Source organism: Microcaecilia unicolor, chromosome 12, assembly GCF_901765095.1.
Source record: "Microcaecilia unicolor chromosome 12, aMicUni1.1, whole genome shotgun sequence".
Taxonomy (NCBI): domain Eukaryota; kingdom Metazoa; phylum Chordata; class Amphibia; order Gymnophiona; family Siphonopidae; genus Microcaecilia; species Microcaecilia unicolor.
In genome coordinates this window covers 4871197-4888285 of record NC_044042.1, presented here as the reverse complement: position 1 = coordinate 4888285, position 17089 = coordinate 4871197, and the positions used below count along the sequence as shown (strand labels likewise).

The 17089-nt window shown below is 48.6% G+C and overlaps 1 protein-coding gene across 1 annotated transcript in view; it reads left to right on the top strand.

Moving 5' to 3' along the window:
• Positions 1-17089, top strand: part of NUCKS1 (nuclear casein kinase and cyclin dependent kinase substrate 1) — a 37587-nt gene that overhangs the window by 1338 nt on the left and 19160 nt on the right. The gene's annotated exons all lie outside the window — the stretch shown is intronic.

Genomic DNA, 17089 nt, shown 5'->3' with positions numbered 1-17089 from the left:
TATCCCAGAAATAGTGGATTTTACCCGTCCATTTAATAATAGTCTATGGACTTTTCCTTTAGGAAGCCATCCAAACCTTTTTAAAACTCTGCTAAGCTAACCGCCATTACCACATTCTCTGGCAACAAATTCCAGAGTTTAATTACACATTAAGTGAAGAATAAATTTCTCCAATTCGTTTTAAATTTACTACTTTGTAGCTTCATCGCATGCCCCCTAATCCTAGTATTTTTGGAAAGCGTAAACAGACGCTTCACATCTACCCATTCAACTCCACTTCTTATTTTATAGACCGCTATCATATCTCCCCTCAGCCGCCTTTTCTCCAAGCTGAGGAGCCCTAGCCGCTTTAGCCTTTCCTCATAGGGAAGTCGTCCCATCCCCTTTATCATTTTTGTCACCCTTCTCTGCACCTTTTCTAATTCCACTATATCTTTTTTTAAATGCGGCATCCAGAATTGAACAGAATATTTGAGGTGGGGTCACACCATGGAGCGATACAAAGGCATTTTAACATCCTCATTGTTTTCCATTCCTTTCCTAATAATGCCTAACATTCTATTTGCTTTCTTAGCTGCAGCAGCACACTGAGCAGAAGGTTTCAACGTATCATCAATGACGACACCTAGATCCCTTTCTTGGTCCGTGACTCCTAACGTGTTACCTTGCATGACGAAGCTATAATTCAGGTTCCTCTTTCCCACATTCATCACTTTGCACTTGCTCACATTAAACGTCATCTGCCATTTAGATGCCCAGTCTCCCAGTTTCGTAAGGCCCTCTTGTAATTTTTCACAATTCTCCCGCAATTTAACGACTTTGAATAAGTTTGTGTCATCAGCAAATTTAATTAACTCACTAGTTACTCCCATCTCTAGGTCATTTATAAATATGTTAAAAAGCAGCGGTCCCAGCACAGACCCCTGAGGAACCCCACTAACTACCCTTCTCCATTGAGAATACTGACCATTTAACCCTACTTTCTGTTTTTTATCTTTTAACCAGTTTTTAATCCACAATAGCACACTACCTCCTATCCCATGACACTCCAATTTCTTCTGGAGTCTTTCATGAGGTACTTTGTGAAACTCCTTCTGAAAATCCAGATACACAATATCAACCGGCTCACCTTTATCCACATGTTTGTTCACCCCTTCAAAGAAATGTAGTAGATTGGTGAGACAAGATTTCCCTTCACTAAATCCATGTTGACTTTATCTCATTAATCCATGCAAAATATGTTCTGTAATTTTGTTCTTAATAGTCTAACATTTTGCCTGGCACCGACGTCAGACTCGCTGATCTATAATTTCCCGGATCTCCTCTGGAACCTTTTTTAAAAATCGGCGTTTCATTGACCACCCTCCAATCTTCCGGTACTGCACTCGATTTTAAGGATACATTACATATTACTAGCAATAGCTCCGCAAGCTCATTTTTCAGTTCTATCAGTACTCTGGGATGAATGCCATCCGGTCCAGGAGATTTGCTACTCTTCAGTTTGTAGAACTGCCCTATTACATCATCCAGGTTTACAGAGAATTCGTTAAGTTTCTCCGACTCGTGAGCTTCGAATACCATTTCTGGCTCTGGCTTTGTCTTCCCTGATTGCCCCTTTTACTCCTCGGTCATCTAGCGGTTGCTTGAGGTAGTTAAAACCTATATCAGCCTTCCTTTACGCCCACACAAAAAAAGTTCATCTGCACAAGCTTTGGTATAGAGATTCCTTTTTCACCATGTTTCAATAGTTAATATTTTTAAAGCATTACTGCATATATATGGTCCCAAGTTTTCAAGTGTAGTGTGTCCTTATTTCAAAGGGCTCACAGTTTGTCCATACCTAAGGCAGTGAGAGGTGTAACTTGCCAGAACTCGAAAGGTGTGTGAGTGACAAAAACAGGAGTTTAAACCTTGACTTCTTTGTGGGGGTTTTTTTAGGCCATTGCTAAAGGTTCTATCATCAAAAGCAAAAATATGTTGTATAGTAACATAGTAACTGTAGTGAATTAGACTACGCAGGTGCTTCTCAACTCAATCTTCAGAGCACACTCGGTCAGGTTTTCAAGATCTCCACAATGAATGTGAATGCGAGATTTACATGTGCTGCCTCTGTATTATGACTCTTTCTTATGCATATTCATTGTGGATATCCGGAAAACTGGCAGGTTGATGCAGAAAGCGTTATGGTAGGTCCGCTGACTGCACATCTTCTACCATGAGCTTTCCACAAAAAATTGTTTGTGGGATGCAGTATTCGATGAGCATGCAAGTTAGTGCTCGCTGCAAAATGTCTTCCTTTCTGTCAGTGCGTGAGTGCTAATTCTCACAGACTTGATAGGTAGGGTGATGTTTTAAAAAAAAAAAAATAATAAGCCTTCAGTACATTTTCCCCACCCACCACTAAGAACCGATGTCCTTAATGGCACCCACCATACACTGACCCAATTCTACTGATCACCCCTCCCCTGATATATTTTGGAAAAAGAAATTCCCCTAGCAGCACGCCAGCGCCCTACCACCTCTTAAAAAAAAGCCCTTATCTAATGGCACCACAACCCCAGACTAAATAATCCCTAGTGGCACACCCAATCCTTTACCTTGGAAGAGGTAGGAGGAATACTCGCTCACTTCTGCTTCAGCACCACCATCTTTGAAAGTGGTGGCATCCTGGGATGCATTGAGCAGAATTAGCCTATAAAATCCCAGAATGCACTGCATGGGTCATGTGCTACCATTTTCAAAGACGGTGCTGAAGCATGTGCAAGTGGGTATTGCTCATGCCTCTTTCAGGGGAGGGGGATAAGAAGTGTGCAGGTCTGGAGGGAGGGTGCTACTAGACAACAGAGCTTTTTAAAGTTGGAGGAGGGGGTTTCGCTAGAAACCAGGATTTATTTATTCATTGTCAAGGTCAGGGGTGCTGCTAGGTACGAGGGACTGATGCAAAAATCTACCTGGATAGGTTGGGTGGAGCTGAGGCGGTGTTGCTAGACATCCACCCTTCTCAACTAGTCATTTTACACTGCCCCAAACTTGGCAAAAAATGTCTTGTGTGCATATCAAAAGTCATCTTTCTTTTGTACATTGCGAGGGAGTAGGTAATGACCACATTTTAATGCAGTTTGTGGCCATGTTTATTTACTGCACAAGTTAACACCCGTTTCAACCCCTTTCTGCATTTCTCAGCTAATAAGCATGGTAATCCTTCAGTAACTGGGTGGTTTGGCTAGCATAGCTTTATGCATTGGCCTCTGGGTGTGCCCTAAGGAATGGATTGGTAACCATTGGGCTGTGCTACCAGTCTTTCATATTTAGAAAATTATAACTGGAATGTTTTGTTTTCTTATAAAGAGGAGTAGCTGGCTTAGAATCAGGATCCAGGGTTCAAATCCCACTGCTGTTCTTTGTGATCTTGGGCAAGTCATTTAATTCTCAATTTCTTCTGATAATAATATTTAACAGTTCCCAAATGTACTGTTACTACTGGAAAGGCGTGTGTTAAAATCCAAATATCAGAATGGCCCGATCTTTTCTGTGCTTGTTTAAAGGAAAGTACTTAGAATAAAATGGGGCTATCAGGCATTGTCCATCCCATTTTTTTCTTCTTTTACCCATTATAGGATTCTAGTACTTTTATTTGATCCTGGTGGTCATTTTAACATGATCCGTACATCTGGTAAAGCAGGGTCTGAATTACCCTGTTAATTTCCTTGCTCTGTAGTCTCCGTTTCTGCTGAAACCTTTGGATTCTGATACAACTTCTTTTTATTACGTCAGCCTTATCTATTTTTTTCTTACCATTGTGGATATTTACAATAGTCCAGGCCTTAGTTTAGTTTATTGTGGATTTAATATACTGCCAGAAGGCTAGTGTTGGGATTGTGGATGTGACCCTTAGCCTCAGGGCCCTGTTTACTACGCCGCATTGGCCCTTTTAGTACGCGCTAAAGGCTAGATTCGACCATATGTTCCTATGGGTAACTTATAGTTTAGCGCGTGCTATTCAGCACGAGCTAAAAATACCAACTCCTAAGCGCTGCCTAGTAAACAAGCACAGTTTTCCTTGTCATCAACAGCAGATGAATCCATTAACTGATGGGTTGTATCCGACTACCAGCAGGTGGAGATAGAGAACACTGAAAGCACGTGGTGTTCTAGGACGCCCAACCCCTTCTGCCTTCAGTATCTCCCAGCAGGTGTGGATGTCCTTTCTCAGCTCCTGGATTTCTGCCTGATGTGGCTCCTGTGCTTTGCCAGTAGAGCAGGTGGTGTTGTGGCTGGTGGTGCCCACTTTAAAGGCATACTTGGTTTTCCCTGTCCCTGCCTTACCCCATTCCCCCTCCTCCCGGAGTTCCTCTCTGGCTGCCTGCCTCTAACTTTCCTCAGTAAAAAAAAAAACAGAGAGAGGCTTTCTCCTGAGCTCCTGGTTCGGTGCAGCTTGACCACAGCTCGTTTGACTCAGTCTCCTGAGGTGAGAGTGGTGCCCAGCTCCTCCAGGGAGGTTCCCGCTGACAGCGCTCTGTGCGGGGTAAGTTTTAGCGCGAAGGCGCCATTTTGTTTTCTGTATTTGATGGCTGCTGAAGGGGTTAAGTGCTGCTCCCACTGTGGGAAACGCAGATCAGCAGCGGGGCTTTGCAGCACATGCTGCCTAGATGCTAATGCTGGCACGAGCATGGTGGGTGGCGATTTTTCCCACCCGCCGCAGTTGGCAGTGGTCGCCATCTTGGAGGCGCCGCGTGACTCGATCCTCATGGTTTTGGAGGGATCTGAGTGCAGGGGGACACCTCGTTTCGAGGTTTCTAGAGGAGCTTTTGCCTCTGCTTTCCCCAATTTGGGGGGTGGATGTACAGTTTTTCTCCCCTGAATTTATGCTGCTGATGCATAAGGCTTTTGCTTGAGGCTCCTGACAATTCCTGTCGGTCTGGGTTGCCTCCGGTTCTTTATAGCCCAGCGTCTGCTGGAGACTTTATTTCTTCCCCCGAGCTTTTGGCTGACGCTAAGCGTAGACGAGTGAATACCCCGTCTGAGGGGGACTCTTCACTCTGTTCTCCCCCGTGGTCTAGTTTCGGGGAGTCTGAGGGGTGTGGCAGGCCCTCGCGGACTGATGATCCAGATGAGGGTGGCTGCTTGCCACAGGAGTTGGATGACCCTAAAGCGGTTCGGATTTTCCACCGTGACGAGCTGCCAGCTCTCATTTCTGATGCCTTACAGGCCCTTTGTATTGAAGAGCCTGACAAGGGTGCTGCCTCTTCTATTAATCCTAGGATGGCTAGCACTAAGAAGCCTTCTCGGGCTTTTCCTGTGCATGCTTCCTTCCAAGAGCTTATTTCAGCTCAATGGTCTGACCCTGAGGATCCCTTGAAGGTGGCCAGGGCTATATGTCACCTTTACCCCTGAGGGAAAGCCAGTTGACCCTCTTTGGGATGCCTAAAGTGGATGCTTTAGTCACGGCTGTGACTAAAAAGACTACTCTCCCAGTGAAGGGAGGGGTCGCTTTGAAAGGTATGCAGGACCGGCGGCTGGAATCCGCGCTGAAGCGGTTCTTTGATATCTCGGGCCTTCCCTTAACGGGCGGCTATTTGCAGTTCTTATGCAGCCTGGGCCTGCCTTTCCTGGTTGCAGCAGGCGGTTGAGCAGCCCGCCGATGAGCGGGTTCCCTCGCTGAGGTCGGCCCACATATGAAGTCTGCCCTGTCTTTTTTGGCTGATGCCCTTTATGATCTGGTCAGAGCTTCGGCTAAGCAGATATCTGTGGCGGTTGCTGCCCGCCGCATTCTGTGGCTCCGGCATTGGGCGGCTGACATGGCCTCTAAACAAAGGCTGATGAGGTTACCCTTTCGGAGCCTTCTTATATTTGGGGAGGATTTGGAGAAGATTAAGGACCTAGGGGGCTCTAAGTCGCAACAGTTGCCTGAGGATAGGCCGAAGTCTTCTCCAAAAGTCCTTCTTTTCCCTCCTCTTCCAGGCCACGTTTTCACGAAGCTCGCAGGTATCGCCCGGGGTGCTCTACGGGGTTTGGTCAATGTACCCGTTTCCAGCAGAGGAACTCCTTTCGTTCGGACAAACACGCAGTGGCGTCTGGGCAACGTCCAGGAGTTCAGGGGCATTCTCCACAATAATGGGGCGCCGGTCCACTCGTCAGTTCCCGCAGTAGGGGGTTGTCTCTCCCTCTTTCTCGAGGAGTGGACCAAGATTACTTCAGATCAGTGGGTCCTCCTAGACCTAAGCAGAAAAGGTTACCGGCTAGAATTTGCTGTCCTAGTAGGAGACGCATTTTTGGAGTCCATGCGGTACTGCCGTCAAGCAGGTGGTAGTATATGACGCCTTGCAGGTGTTTGCTGAAGCTGCGGTCACTACGCCATCTATTTTGTGGTGCCTCAAAAAGGCGGGTCGTTCAGACCTATCCTCGACTTACGCAGAGTCAACAAAGCCTTAGGAGTGCGACACTTCCGCATGGAAACCCTGCACTCCGTCATTGCGGCGGTACAGCCAGAAGAGTTTCTCACATCTCTGGACCTCAAGGAAGCGTACTTGCATATTCCCAACTGGCCGTCACATCAACGGTTTCTCCGGTTTGCGGTATTGAGCCAACATTTCCAGTTGCGCGCCTTGCCTTCAGCCTGGCGACTGCCCCTCGGACTTTTTCCAAGGTCATGGTGGTAGTGGCTGCCTTTCTCAGGGGAGAGGGTATCAGAGTTCACCGCTATCTCGACGACTGGCTCATCAGAGCGGATTCGGCAGACGAGAGTCGACTTGCCACAGCCAGAATTGTTACAGTTCTTCAGACTCTGGGCTGGGTAGTCAATATGCCCAAACGTCACAATCTCTCGAGTATTTGGGGGTCCGGTTCGACACGGCTTCGGGGTTCGTTTTTCTTCCCAACAGCAGGAGGCTCAAGCTTCAGAAACGGGTTCGCCTGCTCCTGCGGATGCTTCGCCCTCGAGCTTGGGACTTTGTTTAGCTCCTGGGATCGATGATGGCTACCATAGAGGTGGTTCCCTGGGCAAGAGCTCACATGAGACCGCTGCAGCTTGCTCTGCTTCAGCAACTGTCTCCGATTTCCCAGGAATACCAACGCAGACTAAGATGGCTTCCTCCGGCCCAGCGCAATATGGATTGGTGGCTTTCCGATAACAGGCTGCGGCAGGGGATGCCACTGGCTCTTCCTTTTTGATGTTTGGTGATAACGGATGCCAGCCTTTTGGGCTGGGGAGCTCATTGCCGTGGACGCTATGCTCAGGGTCTGTGGTCCACCGCGGAAGCGGGATGGTCCATCAATTGTTTGGAACTGAGAGCGATATTTCAGGCTCTTCTAGCCTTCCACAGGACGCTGAAGGGTCTTCCTGTCCGAGTTCTGTCGGACAACACAACAGCAGTGGCCTACATCAATCACCAGGGCAGCACTCAGTGCAGGGCCCTGGCTGCGGAGGCGTCTCAGATCTGCGACTGGGCCGAGCGCCACCTAGAGCTGCTGTCCGCGGCTCACATAGCCGGTCAGAGCAACGTGCAAGCCGATCTCCTCAGCAGACATCAAATCGACCCGGCAGAATGGGAACTGGCAGACAAAGGTTTTCTTCAGCTTTGTGCCAAATGGGGAACGCCAGGCTTGGATCTCATGGCGTTAAGCGTAAACGCCAAAGTCCCTCATTTTTTCAGCAGAAGGAGGGATCCTCGCTCGGCGGGGTTGGATGCTGTGGCTCAACCTTGGCGCTCGGACCTCCTGTATGTGTTCCCTCCTTGGCCCTTGATAGGGCGAGTTCTACTTCGGATTCGTCTGCACCGAAGATTGATGATTCTTATCGCCCCGGATTGGCCAAGGCGTCCTTGGTGCGCGGATCTCCGGCGGATGCTGGTGGACGCGCCTTTTCCTTTGCCTCGGGTTCCGAACCTGTTAGTTCAGGGTCCGGTGACTATGGAAGATCCTTGCCGCTTTGGTCTTACGGCCTGGCTCTTGAGAGGGCGCAATGAGGGACAAGGGCTATTCTAATAAGGTTATTGCCACGCTCTTGCAGGCTCGCACGCGGTCTGCCTCTGCGACTTATGCTCGGATCTGGCGCACTTTTGAGGCATGGTGTACTCCAAAGTCTATCTCGCTGACTGGCGACAGTCTCGCTCTTGCTGGACTTTTTGCAGAACAGGCTACAAAAGGGCCTGGCCTACAATTCCCTTCGAGTTCAAGTGGCAGCGTTGGCCTGTTTCCGGGGGAAAGTCTCCAGATTGTCCCTTGCTGCTCATCCGGATATTCTCCGTTTTCTCATAGGGGCACTTTGTCTCCATTTTCCTTTGTGGTCGCCTTGACCAGCTTTGAACCTGGGGCTCGTGTTGAAGGCGCTCCTGCAATCTCCATTTGAGCCTCTTATATGGGCTTCTGAGAAGGATGTAACTCTCAAGACAGTTTTTTTAGTGACAATGACGTCGGCTAGAAGAGTGAGCTTCAGGCTCTTTCTTGTCAGGATCCTTTTCTGCAGTTCTCGGAATCTGGGGTAACTGTTCGTACGGTGCCTTCTTTTCTGCTAAGGTGGTTTCAGCTTTTCACCTCAACCACTACTACTACTATTTAGCATTTCTATAGCGCTACAAGGCGTACGCAGCGCTGCACAAACATAGAAGAAAGACAGTCCCTGCTCAAAGAGCTTACAATCTAATAGACAAAAGCATAAATAAATAAAGTAAGCAAATCAAATCAATTAATGTGAACGGGAAGGAAGAGAGGAGGGTAGGTGGAGGCGAGTGGTTACGAGTCAAAAGCAGTGTTAAAGAGGTGGGCTTTCAGTCTAGATTTAAAGGTGGCCAAGGATGGGGCAAGACGTAGGGGCTCAGGAAGTTTATTCCAGGCGTAGGGTGCAGCGAGACAGAAGGCGCGAAGTCTGGAGTTGGCAGTAGTGGAGAAGGGAACAGATAAGAAGGATTTATCCATGGAGCGGAGTGCACGGGAAGGGGTGTAGGGAAGGACGAGTGTGGAGAGATACTGGGGAGCAGCAGAGTGAGTACATTTATAGGTTAGTAGAAGAAGTTTGAACAGGATGCGAAAACGGATAGGGAGCCAGTGAAGGGTCTTGAGGAGAGGGGTAGTATGAGTAAAGCGACCCTGGCGAAAGATGAGACGGGCAGCAGAGTTTTGAACCGACTGGAGAGGGGAGAGGTGACTAAGTGGGAGGCCAGCAAGAAGCAGATTGCAGTAGTCTAAACGAGAGGTGACAAGGGTGTGGATGAGGGTTTTGGTAGAGTGCTCAGAAAGAAAGGGGCGGATTTTACGGATGTTGTAAAGAAAGAAACGACAGGTCTTGGCAATCTGCTGGATATGAGCAGAGAAGGAGAGAGAAGAGTCAAAGATGACCCCAAGGTTTCGAGCTGAGGAGACAGGGAGAATGAGAGAGCCATCAACAGAAATAGAAAACGGGGGGGTGCGGAGAGGTGGGTTTGGGGTGGAAAATGAGAAGCTCGGTTTTGGTCATATTTAATTTCAGGTGGTGTTGAGACATCCAGACAGCAATGTCAGACAAGCATGCTGAAACTTTGGTTTGGATGCAAGGTGAGATATCAGGGGTAGAAAGGTAGATTTGGGAGTCATCAGCATAGAGATGGTAGGAAAAGCCATGGGATGAGATTAATGAACCAAGGGAAGAAGTGTAGATAGAAAAGAGGAGGGGACCAAGAACAGAACCCTGAGGTACGCCGACAGGCAGAGGGATAGAAGTAGAAGAGGATCCACCAGAGTGAACACTAAAGGTGTGGAGGGAGAGGTAGGAATAGAACAGGAAAGGACAGAGCCCTGGAATCCAAGTGAGGACAGGGTATCGAGAAGTATGCTGTGATCGACAGTGTCAAAAGCGGCGGAAAGATCAAGAAGAATGAAGATGGAATATTGACCTCTGGATTTAGCCAGTAATAGGTCATTGGAGACTTTAGTAAGCGCAGTTTCGGTTGAGTGGAGAGGGCGAAAACCAGATTGTAGTGGGTCAAGAATAGCATGTGAGGAGAGAAAATCAAGGCAGCGGCGGTGAACAGCACGCTCAAGTAATTTGGAGAGAAAAGGAAGGAGGGAGATGGGTCGGTAATTAGAGGGACAAGTAGGGTCCAGTGAAGGCTTCTTAAGAGAGGTGTGACCACAGCATGTTTAAAGGCAGCAGGGACAGTCGCAGTGGAAAGTGAGATGTTGAGAATGTGACAGATAAAAGGAATAAGAGGATAAAAGGAATAAGATGGCATTAAGAAGGTGGGTGGGAATGGGATCAGAGGAACAGGTGGTACATTTTGAGGAAGAAAGGAGAAGTGTGGTTTCCTCAATAGTAACTTCAGGAAAGGAGGAAAGGGAATGAGGGGAAGGAGAGAGAGGGGAACGGACTAGTGGAGGGAGAGGTGGTGAGGTAGAGAAAGCAAGGTTTATCTTTTGAACCTTGTTGTGAAAGAATTCAGCAAGGGTCTGAGGAGATAATGAAGGGGGAGTTGGGGGAGGGGCAGTTTGAGGAGAGAGTTCAATGTGGTGAAGAGAAGGCTAGGATTAGAGCCAAGAGAGTTGGTCAGTTGGATATAATAATCCTGTTTGGCACGTAAAAGAGCAGATTGGAAGGAGGTCAGCATGAACTTAAAGTGTAGGAAATTAGCAAGGGCCCGAGATTTCCGCCAGAGGCGTTCGGCGGAGCGGGTACAGGAACATAGGTAGCAGATATTAGAAGTCAGCCAAGGTTGGGGTTTTGTACGCCTTACAGGGCGGGTCATCAAAGGTGCAAGAGTGTCTAAGGCAGAGGATAGAGTATTGTTGTAAGAAGAAACAGCCTCGTTGACAGACGTGGATGGTTCCACAGTAGAGGTTTGAAACATGGGAGGATAGAGATGAAGGGTCAATATCGTGAAGATTCCTAGATAAATTAGATAAGATAGGACGGGACTGGGAGGGAGGAGATTTAAGTGTGAAAGTTATAAGATGGTGATCAGAAGAGGGAAGATCAGAGGCAAGGAAACTAGAGGGTGAACAGTTGGAGGAGAAGATGAGATCAAGACAGTGACCATTTTGATGAGTGGGGGAGGTGGAGCATAGTTGGAGATTAAAGGAGGACGTTAAAGCGAGTAACTTGGAAATATATAAGAGTTGGAAGGATCATTAGCAGGAATATTAAAGTCACCAAGGATGAGAGAGGGGGAGGAAGGATCATGGAAGAAGGCAACCCAGGCGTCAGTCACTGAGAAAGGATGAAAGGGACTTATCAGGGGGACGATAAATGACCGCTATTCGAAGAGGCAAAGGAGAGAAAAGGCGGATAGAGTGGACTTCAAAGGAGTAAAAACAGTGAGATTGAGGTGGAAGAAGGGGTTAAAATCTGGAGGAGGGAGAGAGGAGTAGTCCAACACCGCCCCCACGGCCAGCAGGGCGAGGAGTATGTGAAAATAGATAACCGCCATGGCACAGGGCTGCGACTGAAGCAGAGTCATCAGGGCAGAGCCAGGTTTCTGTTATGGCGAGCAAATGGAGGTGACACGAGATAAAGAGGTCCTGGATATAGGCGAGTTTGTTACAGATAGAGCGGGCATTCCATAGGGCGCAAGAGAAGGGCAGAGAAGAGATGGGGAGTAGAGAAATAGAGATGAGGTTAGAGAGGTCGCGGTGAGATATGTAGAGTTGGGATAATAGTTGGTGAGGGGGGCCAGGATTGGGATTGATGTCACTGGCTGAGAGTAAGAGAAGGAGTAAAAGAGAGCGGAGGAGAGTAGGAGAGGTGTGGCCACGAAGGCGAGAGGTATTTAGGTGGAATGGGGAAGGCAAAATGGACGGAAGAAAGAGGCGGAGATTAAAAGCCAAGAAGGAGGAAGAGGGTAGGAGAGAAGGTGAGGTGATGAAGTCGATGGATGGGCAGTGAGTTCCTGTAGCGGAGAGAGGTAGGGGGTGAGGGAAAAGATTAGGAAAGGACAGGGCTAGGAAGAGAATGTGAATAGGGGCCATAAATGACTGAGGTACTTTAGCAACTGGGAAGAAGATTAGATGTAAAGAGCCCATCTTTCTTCCTTCTCTAAGGAGGCGTTTCCGGACTCCTTTGGGCAGTTGCGCCTTTTGGATGTCCGCAGGGCTCTGTGGCAGTATCTGCAGATTGGTGCCTGGTGGTAACAGATGCCAGCCTGAAGGGCTGGGGTGCACATTGCTGGGGAAGGCATGTCCAGGGTCTTTGGACACCTGAGGAGTCGGAGTGGTCCATCAATCGCTTGGAGTTGAAAGCGATTTTCCAGGCGCTTCTGGCCTTTCATTTGACCCTGGAAGGATTGGCTGTCAGAGTTCTGTCGGACAACACGACAGCAGTGGCCTACATAAATCGCCAAGGAGGCACTCAGTGCATAGCACTAGCAGCGCAGGCCGCGCAGATTTGCCACTGGGCCGAGCTTCATCTGCAGTTTCTGTCAGCAGCTCATATTGCAGGTCAGAGCAATGTGCAAGCCGATTATCTGAGCAGGAATCAGATCGACCCAGCGGAGTGGGAACTTGCAGACGAAGTATTCCTGCAGATATGTGCGAAATGGGGAAAGCCCGTAATGGATCTTATGGCGTCAAGCACAAATGCCAAAGTCCTGTGCTTCTACAGCAGACGGAGAGATCCTCGCTCGGCAGGGTTGGATGCCTTGGTTCCCTTCGTGGCCCTTGATAGGGCGAATACTCCTGCGGATTCGGCTCCACCAAGGAGAGGTGGTTCTCATTGCCCCGGATTGGCCCAGGAGCACGTGGTATGCGGACCTCCGGCGGATGCTGGTAGAGGATCCCCTGCCCTTACCTCTGGTACTGAACCTGTTGTCACAGGGCCCAGTGACCATGGAGGACGCCTGCCGCTTTGGTCTTGCGGCATGGCTATTGAGAGGGCGCAATTGAGAGACAAGGGATATTCCAGTAAAGTCATTTCCACTCTCCTATAGGCTCGCAAGTGTTCCACTTCCGTGACTTATTCCAGGATTTGGTGTCAATTTGAGGCTTGGTGTGCTTCTAAAGCGATTACACCCATGCGGGCTTCTGTCTCGCCGATACTTGACTTTTTGCAGGATGGTTTACAAAAAGGCTTGGCCTATAATTCCCTGCGTGTTCAAGTGGCAGCCTTAGCATGTTTTTGAGGGAAGGTCGCTGGCCTCTCTCTGGCTGCTTGCCTGGATACGACACGTTTTCTTAGAGGGGTGCTTCGGCCCCGTCCTTCCGTGCGGGCTCCATGTCCGGCCTGGAACCTGGGGTTAGTTTTAAAGGCCCTTCAGTGTTCGCCCTTCGAGCTGCTTAGGTGAGCTTCGGAGAAGGATGTGGCCGTGACATCGGCGAGACTGGTATCAGCTCCAGGCGCTGTCCTGTCGAGACCCATTTCTGCAATTCTCAGAGTCCGGAGTAATGGTACGTAAGGTGCCTTCCTTCATGCCTAAGGTGGTTTCAATGTTTCACCTAAACCAATCTATTTTCCTGCCCTCCTTTTCTAAAGAGGAGTTTCCAGAAGCCTATGGGCAGTTGCACCTTCTGGATGTGCGAAGGGCTCTTGCAATATCTGCGCATGTCAAATGCCTTCAGGACCTCTGACCATCTTTTTGTTCTTTTGTCAGGTCCGCGCAGAGGGTCTCCAGTGTCTAAGGCCACTATATCCCGTTGGCTCAAAGAAGCTATCTTTTCAGCATATCTGCTATCTGCCCGGCCTGCGCCTGAAGCCTTTAAGGCACATTCCACAAGAGCGATTTCCTCTTCTTGGGCTGAACCTGGAGCACTCTCTCTTCAAGAGATATGTCGTGCAGCTACTTGGGCTTCTAAGCTCTCGTTTGCCCGACATTACAGGCTGGATGTGGTTGCCAGGAGAGACGCGCATTTTGGAGCACAAGTGCTGGCGCGTGGTGTGGCTTGTTCCCACCCTATCTAGGGATTGCTTTGCTATATCCCACTCATAATGGATTCATCTGCTTGATGACAAGGAAGGGAAAATTAGGTTCTTACCTTGGTAATTTTCTTTCCTTTAGTCATAGCAGATGAATCCATGAGCCCTCCCTCAGTGGTTCATTATGTGATTTATGTTACTTTTATGTTCAGTTTTTGCTGTAGATATGTTCCCTCATTGGGAGAAGTTGGAAAACACTCTTCAGGATTTCTGTTCAGTTATAGGAGGTTCAGTTCATTCCCTCCTTTGAATTATAGCTCCAGTTTTGGGGCGTTCATCCGCTGTGAGGAAAGTTCATGTTAGTATGCTTTGCGGTGTTACACTGCTTTGGAAGCTTCAAATACCAAAGAGGCAGATGGAGCTAGCTGGCCATGAGGCACTATGGTTTTTCAATGCTCTCTATCTGCCCCTGCTGGTTGATGGACACAACCCACTCGTAATGGATTCATCTGCTATGTCTAAAGGAAAGAAAATTACCAAGGTAAGAACCTAATTTTCCCATAAGCATAAAACAATACAGAATAAACATCTTTACAACATAGAATCTATCCTTCATGTCTCATTGGGGAGGGGTGAGAAAACAAGATTGAGCCCAACTAAACAGAAAATAATGTATCCCTCCAGACACACCCCATTCTGTTACATCCTGCAGATCAATCCAGAGACAAATGTGTTATGTCCATTTACCAGCAGGTGGAGATAGAGAGCTCTGCCATAAAGGATACTGTGCAGCAGCCATACTTTCAGTTGTTTCTCCATCTCAGCAGGTGGATGGAAACCTGTGCAGCTCTCTGAATTGGGTTTGCTGCTAGCCTGTTCCCACAGGTTTAGTTGAGCTGGGGGGTCTTGGCAGTGTTCGGCCATTTTGGGGTACATCTGGTGATGCCAGGTCCCTCCCCCGGCTCTCTGTCCTTCCAGCATACCTGTATTAGAAGAAGATTGAACAGAGAAGTTCTGGGCACTGCTGGTAGCAGGGAATGATTTTATACCAGTTCCTGAATTACTCTGCATTCCTGGACACTAAGGCCAAGATGCATGAACCAAACGTAAAAAAAAAAAGTAAAACGTAAAAGTTCTTACCGAATTTGAAAAAATGAAGAATGCACTAAAAAAAAACACCTCAGAAATGTTCGGTGCGGTATTCAAAAGTCGGATGCTTGAATACCTTCGGTAAAGTGTTGGTATGTAAAAAAAAAAAAAGTGCCTATGGACGTCCTTTTAAGGATGGCCTTTGCCCGCCCCCCCGCTCCCCCCTGCATTAAAAAAATTGTGATTTTAGGCAGCCCCGGCCCCCCTTCCTTCCTCTCTCTAAACAGCTCCCGCCATCCTCCGCCCATGCCCCCCCCCCCCCCCCCGAGGTCGTCGCCTCCGCTCCCCCCTCCACCTTACCGGGCCCTCGCAGCACCTCTCACCTCCGTGTCAAGGCGCTGCGACGGCAAGAACAGCTGATCCTCTTCGCTGAAGAGTCTTCGGACGTCCCTCCTTTCGTCCAGGGCCTGCCCTCGTCTGACGTAAGTAACGAGGGTGGGCCCTGGACGAAAGGAGGGACGTCCGAAAACTCTTCAGCGAAGAGGATCAGCTGTTCTTACCGTCACAGCGCCTTCACACAGAGGTGAGAGGCGCTGCGAGGGCCCGGTAAGACGGAGGGGGGGGCGGCGGGGGAGGGGCAGAGGATGGCGGGAGCTGTTTAGAAAGAGAGGAAGGGAGGGAGGGGGCCGGGGCTGCCTAAAATCAGGATTTTTTTAATGCAGGGGGAGCGGGGAGCAGCGGCGACCTCGGGCGGGGGATCAAGGACGCCCACAAGGATGTGTTATGATGTGTCTGTATGATAGCTCCGGCCTTACCGACAGCTCTGACCACACGTTAAATATATCGCGGTAAATGAATCGATGCAATCGTCGGTATGGTTAGTGCATCCCAAATCATCCACATTACAATGGTAGTTACTCGTTTGTATTCCGTTTTCATTACCTGCTACCGCCGTCGGAAAAAACTGTTTAGTGCATGCAACGGTTTACTACTTGTTTGTTAATGGCTCGTTATTGGCTCGTTAAAGTTTAGTGCATCTGGCCCTGTGTTTGCCTTCCCTTTTTTTTCACCCAGGTGGATGCTGCTAGTGCTGCTCCGGCAGCTGTTCCTGGGGAGCACCGTCGGAGTCCTGTGCTGCATGCTCTGTGTGTGCTTGGGGCTCTCCTTTTTGCTATGTTGTGATGGCCAGAGGGGAACCCAGCACAAGTTTTGACAGGCTCTTAGATCACAAGCCTCAGCCGTGGTTAAAAAAAAAAAATGGACATAGCATGACTAGCGTGACCGTGCAGTTCCCAGTCTGCTTTTCGGGATGGCCTCTGCCTCAGTCCCCGAGGTGCACAAGTAGTAAATTGCAGGGCATTTGTTGCTCTCTGCCCTTGTTCGGCTTTGTCTCTTGGATGTTTGCCTTCCTGGTAAGGGGGCTGTTGGGCCTCTTTTGTGACACTGTTTCCCTTTCTTATTTCAGTGTTCCGTCCTAACAGCTCTTGTTGTGGCACTATGGCCTTTGGACACAGTGCGGTTTTTGAATGTATAGGTGTGTGTATATATATGTATATAGAAAAATATATTAATATTAGTATAATATATTAATTTTGCTCCATAAGGATTCTGCTGGTATGGTTTTTCCGGGCCCTGCTTCAGTTTCTCTTCCCAGCGTTTCAAGTGGCAGTTTTCTGGAGCTATTGCTGCCTTGGGGCTTAGCCTCATGTTTTTCAGAAGTTTGTTGGGGTTTCTCTTGTATGTCTTAAGTTGCATGAGTTCTCTTTTCTATTTAGGTATGTGCCTATTCGTGTTTCCTAACTATCTTGGCTGCAGCTCTGAGGTGTTGATCTACTACTGGCTGATGTTTGGTTGCTGATGTATAGTTAGTCTTCCTGGAGATTCTGTGCTGTGGATGGCAGCTTTGGGAGCTGTGACATTGTTCTGTCATTTGAAGCTGACTTTGGCAGCTCGGGAGCTGCTGTGCCAGGGATAGCGCCTCTCAGTTGGTCTGTCCTGGCCCCCTCACCTATAGGTTTTTTGACACAGGCCCGTCGCTTCTACAGATTCTGGGCTACTGCCCTTGGGGCTCATGTTGATTAAGGTGTCGGCTATTTACATCAGAGTTTGTTTTCCAGAATGGAATTGTTTAGCTTTCTATTCCAGGAAAGATACGTTTGGTGTGTTTCTTGCTGGGCATTGTCTCTT